General features: G+C 39.5%; 1 protein-coding gene across 2 annotated transcripts in view; it reads right to left on the bottom strand.

The window, feature by feature from the left end:
- Positions 1–8301, bottom strand: part of LOC132901316 (gastrula zinc finger protein XlCGF26.1-like) — a 107034-nt gene that overhangs the window by 11982 nt on the left and 86751 nt on the right. The gene's annotated exons all lie outside the window — the stretch shown is intronic.

Consider the following 8301-nt stretch of genomic DNA (forward strand, 5'->3'; position numbering starts at 1 on the left):
TAAGTATTTGTCACCTAAAAACAAGCAAGATTTCTGGTTCTCACAGACCTGTAACAACTTCTTTAAGAGGCTCCTCTGTCCTCCACTCGTTACCTGTATTAATGGCACCTGTTTGAACTCGTTATCAGTATAAAAGACACCTGTCCACAACCTCAAACAGTCACACTCCAAACTCCACTATGGCCAAGACCAAAGAGCTGTCAAAGGACACCAGAAACAAAATTGTAGACCTGCACCAGGCTGGGAAGACTGAATCTGCAATAGGTAAGCAGCTTGGTGTGAAGAAATCAACTGTGGGAGCAATTATTAGAAAATGGAAGACATACAAGACCACTGATAATCTCCCTCGATCTGGGGCTCCACGCAAGATCTCACCCCGTGGGGTCAAAATGATCACAAGAACGGTGAGCAAAAATCCCAGAACCACACGGGGGGACCTACTGAATGACCTGCAGAGAGCTGGGACCAAAGTAACAAAGGCTACCATCAGTAACACACTACGCCGCCAGGGACTCAAATTCTGCAGTGCCAGACGTGTCCCCTTGCTTAAGCCAGTACATGTCCAGGCCCGTCTGAAGTTTGCTAGAGAGCATTTGGATGATCCAGAAGAGGATTGGGAGAATGTCATATGGTCAGATGAAACCAAAATAGAACTTTTTGGTAAAAACTCAACTTGTCGTGTTTGGAGGAGAAAGAATGCTGAGTTGCATCCAAAGAACACCATACCTACTGTGAAGCATGGGGGTGGAAACATCATGCTTTGGGGCTGTTTTTCTGCAAAGGGACCAGGACGACTGATCCGTGTGAAGGAAAGAATGAATGGGGCCATGTATCGTGAGATTTTGAGTGAAAACCTCCTTCCATCAGCAAGGGCACTGAAGATGAAACGTGGCTGGGTCTTTCAGCATGACAATGATCCCAAACACACCGCCCGGGCAACGAAGGAATGGCTTCGTAAGAAGCATTTCAAGGTCCTGGAGTGGCCTAGCCAGTCTCCAGATCTCAACCCCATAGAAAATCTTTGGAGGGAGTTGAAAGTCCGTGTTGCCCAGCGACAGCCCCAAAACATCACTGCTCTAGAGGAGATCTGCATGGAGGAATGGGCCAAAATACCAGCAACAGTGTGTGAAGACTTACAGAAAATGTTTGACCTCGGTCATAGCCAACAAAGGGTATATAACAAAGTATTGAGATGAACTTTTGTTATTGACCAAATACTTATGTTCCACCATAATTTGCAAATAAATTCTTTAAAAATCAGACAGACAATGTGATTTTCTGGATTTTTTTTTTTTCCTCCTCATTTTGTCTCTCATAGTTGTGGTATACCTATGATGAAAATTACAGGCCTCTCTCATCTTTTTAAGTGGGAGAACTTGCACAATTGGTGACTGACTAAATACTTTTTTGCCCCACTGTATATGGCTTTAAATGAGGTTTACAGAAACAAGAACAATGTCTCATGCCAATATTATTAAGCTTCACGAAGGCTGAATTAAAGGTTTTTGACTGTATCGTAAGATTCACAAAACAGCTGACAAGCTCCGAGATGAATTTAGTAAGTATAGGAAAATGCAGGCAAGGCTTTATCAGAATTTAGGCAAAGGAAAGGTTTCTCATAAAAGGCTTTACTTCTGACATGGCAAAGCTGTGCTGTGAATCAGACCTCTCTGAAAAATATCCATCTGTCCCTTGTGTATTGGTCTCTAAACGGACAGCTACAAAAATACACAACTTTAAAAGTCAGTTCTGTCTCTAAATGGGTTTTATATAAAATATTTTTGATCTGTACAAGTAATATTTATTTGGGCGCCAATGTTGTTTTAGTTCAGTGTAGCAGTGTTCATCTTTAATTTAAATGATTTTAAATTTACTTTTAGTCTTGTGTCCTGAAAATAGTAGTTATATTTTAGTCTTTTTTTTTGGTCAAGATTTCATCAATGGAACTCAATTTTAATTTTAGTCTATCAATGTTTTAATCATAATTTCCTCAGATAGTTGCATGGTACTTGTAATATATGCCCTGCAGTTTTAAGAGGGCCTGTTGCAGCAGGGATTTAGCCGGATTCTCCCCCAGCATATGGCTGGTTTTGTCACTATGCAGAAGTTACAGTACTCAGCATAAATGAGTACACCCCCTTTGAAAAGTAACATTTTAAACAAACACTCTCAATGAACACAATTTCCAAAATGTTGACAAGACAAAGTTTAATATAACATCTGTTTAACTTATAACGTGAAAGTAAGGTTAATAATATAACTTAGATTACACGTTTTTTTCAGTTTTACTCAAATTAGGGTGGTGCAAAAATGAGTACACCCCACAACAAAAACTACTACATCTAGTACTTTGTATGGCCTCCATGATTTTTAATGACAGCACCAAGTCTTCTAGGTATGGAATGAACAAGTTGGCAATATTTTGCAACATCAATCTTTTTCCATTCTTCAACAATGACCTCTTTTAGTGACTGGATGCTGGATGGAGAGTGATGCTCAACTTGTCCCTTCAGAATTCCCCAAAGAAAATTTCTTTACACCACAAAGGTGAGGGCTACAAGATGATCAGCAAAGCTTTACTTATCAGTCAGAATACTGTAGCAAAAGTGGTACAAAAATTTAAGAAAGATGGAACTGCAACCATCTCACAGAGACGTCCAGGTCGTCCACGGAAGTTAACACTTCGACAGGAGCATCTTCTGATGAGAAGGGTTGAAGAAAATTGGCATGCAAGTTCACTGCAGTTACCTAAAGAAGTAGAAAGCCAAACTGGGGTGACTATTTCCGGTGACACAATATGGCGTACACTGCAGAGGAATGGCATGCATGGATGCCGTCCACGAAAGAAGCCTCTCCTAAAGCCCAGGCACAAAAAAGCCCGCCTCGAATTTGCCAGGGCCTATGCTGACAAAGATGAAGCCTACTGGGACTCTATACTCTGGAGTAAGGAGACCAAGATAAATGTTTTTGGAACTGATTGCTTCAAACCTGTATGGTGTTGCAAAGGTGAGGAATACAAAGAAAAATGCATGGTGCCTACAGTGAAACATGGTGGTGGCAGTGTCCTTATGTGGGGCTGCATGAGTGCTGCTGGTGTCGGGGAGCTGCATTTCATTGATGGCATCATGAATTCACAGATGTATTGCTCTATACTGAAAGAGAAGATGCTACCATCACTCCGTGCCCTTGGTCATTGTGCACTTTTCCAACATGACAATGATCCTAAACACACATCTAAGGCCACTGTTGGATTTCTGAAGAAGAACAAGGTGAAAGTGATTCAGTGGCCAAGTATGTCTCCTGATCTGAACCCAATCGAACACCTATGGGGAATTCTGAAGAGACAAGTTGAGCATCACTCTCCATCCAGCATCCAGTCACTAAAAGAGGTCATTGTTGAAGAATGGAAAAAGATTGATGTTGCAAAATGTCGCCAACTTGTTCATTCCATGCCTAGAAGACTTGGTGCTGTCATTAAAAATCATGGAGGCCATACAAAGTACTAGATGTAGTAGCTTTTGTTGTGGGGTGTACTCATTTTTGCACCACCCTAATTTGAGTAAAACTGAAAAATGTGTAATCCAAGTTATATTATTAACCTTACTTTCACATAAGTTACAGATGTTATTTTAAACTTTGTCTTGTCAACATTTTGGAAATTGTGTTCATTGAGATATTGTTTAAAAAGTTACTTTTCAAAGGGGGTGTACTCATTTACGCTGAGCACTGTATGTGGAGTTAGCCACGACTGTAATGGTGATGAGCGCTATTTTCATATGAAGACGTTACTTTGTTCAGACCAATGCCGTGTGTGTCCTGACTCATATACCCGTTAGAATCCAGGAGCATTATGAAAGCCATGCGAGTAGGGAAGTGAGCGAGTCTAGCAAACCGGATTCACTCCCGCTTCCCAACTACGGTCAGGAACGTGAAAAAGAGGGAAGGCAACATACTGGAATGGATTTTGCTCAGGATATTTCCCCTAGCTGTAAAAATTCCCTTGAGAAGTAAGCTAGGATGACTGTCTGAACAGAACCAGCTACTTTGGGTCACGTTTATTCGTCAGGGCATAATGAACAGAGATTTTGTTTTGCCATGCTTTTACCGGCCCTCTCTGTGGGCCTGTCATTTCAGGTTCACATGACAGCATACGTGTTCTCACCGGTCAATCACAACCAAGTTAGCTAATGCACATTAACATTCTACACTAATGCAAAAAGCAGTGTGCAGCAGTGAAACAAAAGCCATGGAAAGGTCAAAAATTAAAGGAGGGGCCAAAAAAAACAAACCAGGCATTAGAGGCATAGGCTTCCAAATGTTTAAAAAAAAAAAAAAATCTACAAACTGTTTGGGCATCAGCACCCTGAATTGGCCTGCAATGCCATTTTCAAGGACCAGAATGAAGAGCTTAAAATGGACATTAAAACATAGCTATAGACTAGGCTGTTGCCTCTCGCGGTTACCAGAGGACTAGCCCCCCTGTAACCCTAGCTGTATAGGTGAGAGGCCGAGGGCTATGGAAACGAAGGTCAGCGCCGCCCAATGTGCTTGACTGCATGGAGCGGGAAGGACTTTAGAGATGGGCTAGGGTGCATGTTCATTTAAAACTGCTGTAACTTGCCCAACCATAACTCACTATCATATGTACCAGAGATTTCCAAGCTTGTTGGGGCTGAAGCACATCAAAGGTCAAATCAGAATGTCAAGGCACACCAAATTAAAAGTTGGCTATCGATTATGAAGAATGTCACACACATTATGATGGGCTAGAAGGTCATTTGCAAAATTTGACCCAGACTGCACTACAGCAGATTGTCAAATAATTATTAAAACAGATAGGTAAATCAGACAGGCAATTGTATAATTTTTTTAAAAATGTGAGGCAACGCTCATTACAGTGTTTTCCATGAGTTACCTAGACTGTAGTGAGTGAAGGAAGCATTTTCAGAACACAAACACCATTTGATTTGAGACTGATAACATTAAGTGTCCACTCCAGTCATCCACTAGTCCAAACACAATACGATGGTTATCAATTTAAAACAGCAAACAGATAACATCAATGGAGAAGTTAGCATTGATAATTAGCATTCATCAAACTTGAGCTTAGAGAACGTTAACACCAGCATGTCCGAATCTCATCTCCTCGCTTTAAAACAGTGCACGGTTAAATTTGTAGAGTTTTAGTTTATTTGAGTCAGAAAAGCTGCTAACACATCCGGTAGCATGTATTCGTCATTCAAAACACAAGTGCATGCTCTAACCAGAGTTCAAAATAGGTTTATTTTTGGCTAAAATGAAATTATTCTGCATGTTCTCTATTCAATATTTTACATTTTCTAAAAAAATAAACCAGTTGAACACAGGTAACCACTTATGCTTCATTTCTTTGAGGGCTGAAATGTACGCTCTAGTCATTTTTTTAACCGTTTATGAACTGTTAAACTCCTTAACCATGCTTTGCAGGTGTGGCCTTTTTGTTGTAGCATCACCATTCATATCGATACAACCAGTGTGTTTATGCTTAAATTACTAAAGCACAAAATTGTTTTGTGCAAGTTCTTCATAGATCTAAAACTCTTAATTTTGCTCTCAAAGTGCACCAGTTTGATACATTTAACTTTAAAATAAACAAAATTATCTCACAGGGGAGCATGCCCCCAGAGCGAGGGTCACTGACCCTAGTTTCACAAAATCCTGAGGGAAACACTATTATTCTGTCTTTTTTTTTTTTAAATAAACTACTGCCAGAGGAAAAGCTACCTGTTCTTTTGCAAGTTAGGGTAGCTGTGAAAGAAATCTCTCTCAGCTCAAACGTAGAAGTAGGTGACCATGATTATGCAACATATCCTAGAAGCATGTTGATATTCAAAAATAAACTTGACGGGTAGTGAACTAATGTGGCAAGTGTGTGTGGAAGGAGAAATCATGAGACGGAGAGCTCCGCTTTTGAATATAAAAGTGTCATTGCATATCATATAACGAAATTGGACGCCATCCTACCAGTGCAACATCTGCTTATTTTAGATTTAATTATTTATTTCGGTCATTTCAACTTTCAATAACATACACACTGGTTACATACATATCAGCAAGAAAGACTGAAAAGGATTAGACTGAAGCAAAAGCTTAGTGTCTACCCTCATCACATTTCATAAATTAATAAATCTTTTTTTTTATGCCAAAGGAATTAAGGAAAGAAACAAAAAGGAAAAAATAAAATAAAATGGTAACAATAGTATCTGTTACATTTTGTTCAATACAATTTTACAGCTTTCAATTTCAAATGAACACCAAAACATACATATTAGTTTTGACGTTTTCGTATTCTGTAGCATTACATATCAAGTAGCTGGATCAAATTTAAATCAAACCATTTTTTCCCCCCAAACATATTTCATATCTCAGTTTTGTATTTACTGATAATCTTATGTTTGTATGCTTTTTTAAGGCCTTTAAGCGTGTTACACAGTTTAATTTCATTTTCAAGACCATTCCATAAATTAACTCCTGTTATAGATATACACCTCTGTTTCACATTTGTTCTGAACTTTGTTTTAACAAATATGAGTTCCTCTCAATTCATAATGACTCTCTCTGATTTGAAAGAACCTCTGAATACAGTCAGGGATAGTTTTGTTTTTGATTTTAAACATCTCATTATCTCTGGCCATTTTATCCTGTTCTACAGAGTCGCAGGCAAGCTGGAGCCTATCCCAGCTGACTACGGGCGAAAGGCGGGGTACACCCTGGACAAGTCGCCAGGTCATCACAGGGCTGACACATAGACACAGACAACCATTCACACTCACATTCACACCTACGGTCAATTTAGAGTCACCAGCTAACCTAACCTGCATGTCTTTGGACTGTGGGGGAAACCGGAGCACCCGGAGGAAACCCACGCGGACACGGGGAGAACATGCAAACTCCACACAGAAAGGCCCTCGCTGGCCACGGGGCTCGAACCCAGACCTTCTTGCTGTGAGGCGACAGCGCTAACCACTACACCACCGTGCCGCCCGATTTTAAACATAAATTGAGCAATTTTGTAATACACAAAATCATTAAATTTAAGGCCACTCAAGTTTATAAACAACTGATTGGTTGGTTCACTATAACATACGTTGTGCATGATCCTAATAGCTCTTTTCTGCAATATGAAGATCGGGTTTGTGATTGTTTTTCATGCATTTCCCCAGACCTCCACACAATAAGTTATGTATGGAACAAGCAGAGAATTTAAAGTGTGTGCAATGATTTTTGGCTTAGAATGTGTTTAGTTTTATTTAGTATTGCAATAGACTTGGACATTTTTGTTTTTACATTCTTTTGCAAGTTAGGGTAGCTGTGAAAGAAATCTCTCTCAGCTCAAACGTAGAAGTAGGTGACCATGATTATGCAACATATCCTAGAAGCATGTTGATATTCAAAAATAAACTTGACGGGTAGTGAACTAATGTGGCAAGTGTGTGTGGAAGGAGAAATCATGAGACGGAGAGCTCCACTTTTGAATATAAAAATGTGTCATTGCATATCGTACAACGAAATTGGATGCCATCCTACCAGTGCAACATCTGCTTATTAAAAATAAAGAAATAAAATATATCCATATAATATATATCAACAACTCAAAAACTCTAAAAAGACATACACGCACAAAACATTCACACACTGCTGTTTTTTTTTTTTTTAATTGCACAGTCCCTTTAAAACAAGCACTGTTTAGTGCAGTTATGGCTCTTGGGTAGAAGCTCTTTTTCGGTCTATAGACCCCTTACACTGACATCACATTTACGTTAGCAACAGTCACTACCCTACCCTATACCTGGGGGACAAGCAAACTTTGTTTACATACTGTTCACATACTGAAGCCAAGCAAAGATGTCAGACATCCATTGCTGTTGTCGGAGAAAACTACAGCAAAAAAAGCTCTACTAACGGATTACTTGGATAATCTTAGTTATAAAGAAGTGAAGGATACATGGAAATTAGAGTTTATTAGTGGCTATGATCTGTACAAAATTCCTCAAAACCAATGGAGTGACGGTGCAGATTTGTGGCCTAGTGTTAGCTACATGTTGGAATGTACTTTCCTTTTCCAGAAGAATTCAGACATGGAAGAACAGTTTAAAAAAAAAAAAAAAACTGCACACCCCACTATATAAACAAGAAAACCTGTGTGTAAAGAATTTTTACCGACATCAGCTTTAGGGAACAGAATGCTGCAAAAGCCTGAGCATTTACTCTCAAAGGACTACTACTTGAACGGTGGGCTAGATGGTATTCCCGGCCCGCCAT

This window comes from Neoarius graeffei, chromosome 17 (assembly GCF_027579695.1).
Source record: "Neoarius graeffei isolate fNeoGra1 chromosome 17, fNeoGra1.pri, whole genome shotgun sequence".
NCBI classification, from domain to species: Eukaryota; Metazoa; Chordata; class Actinopteri; order Siluriformes; family Ariidae; genus Neoarius; species Neoarius graeffei.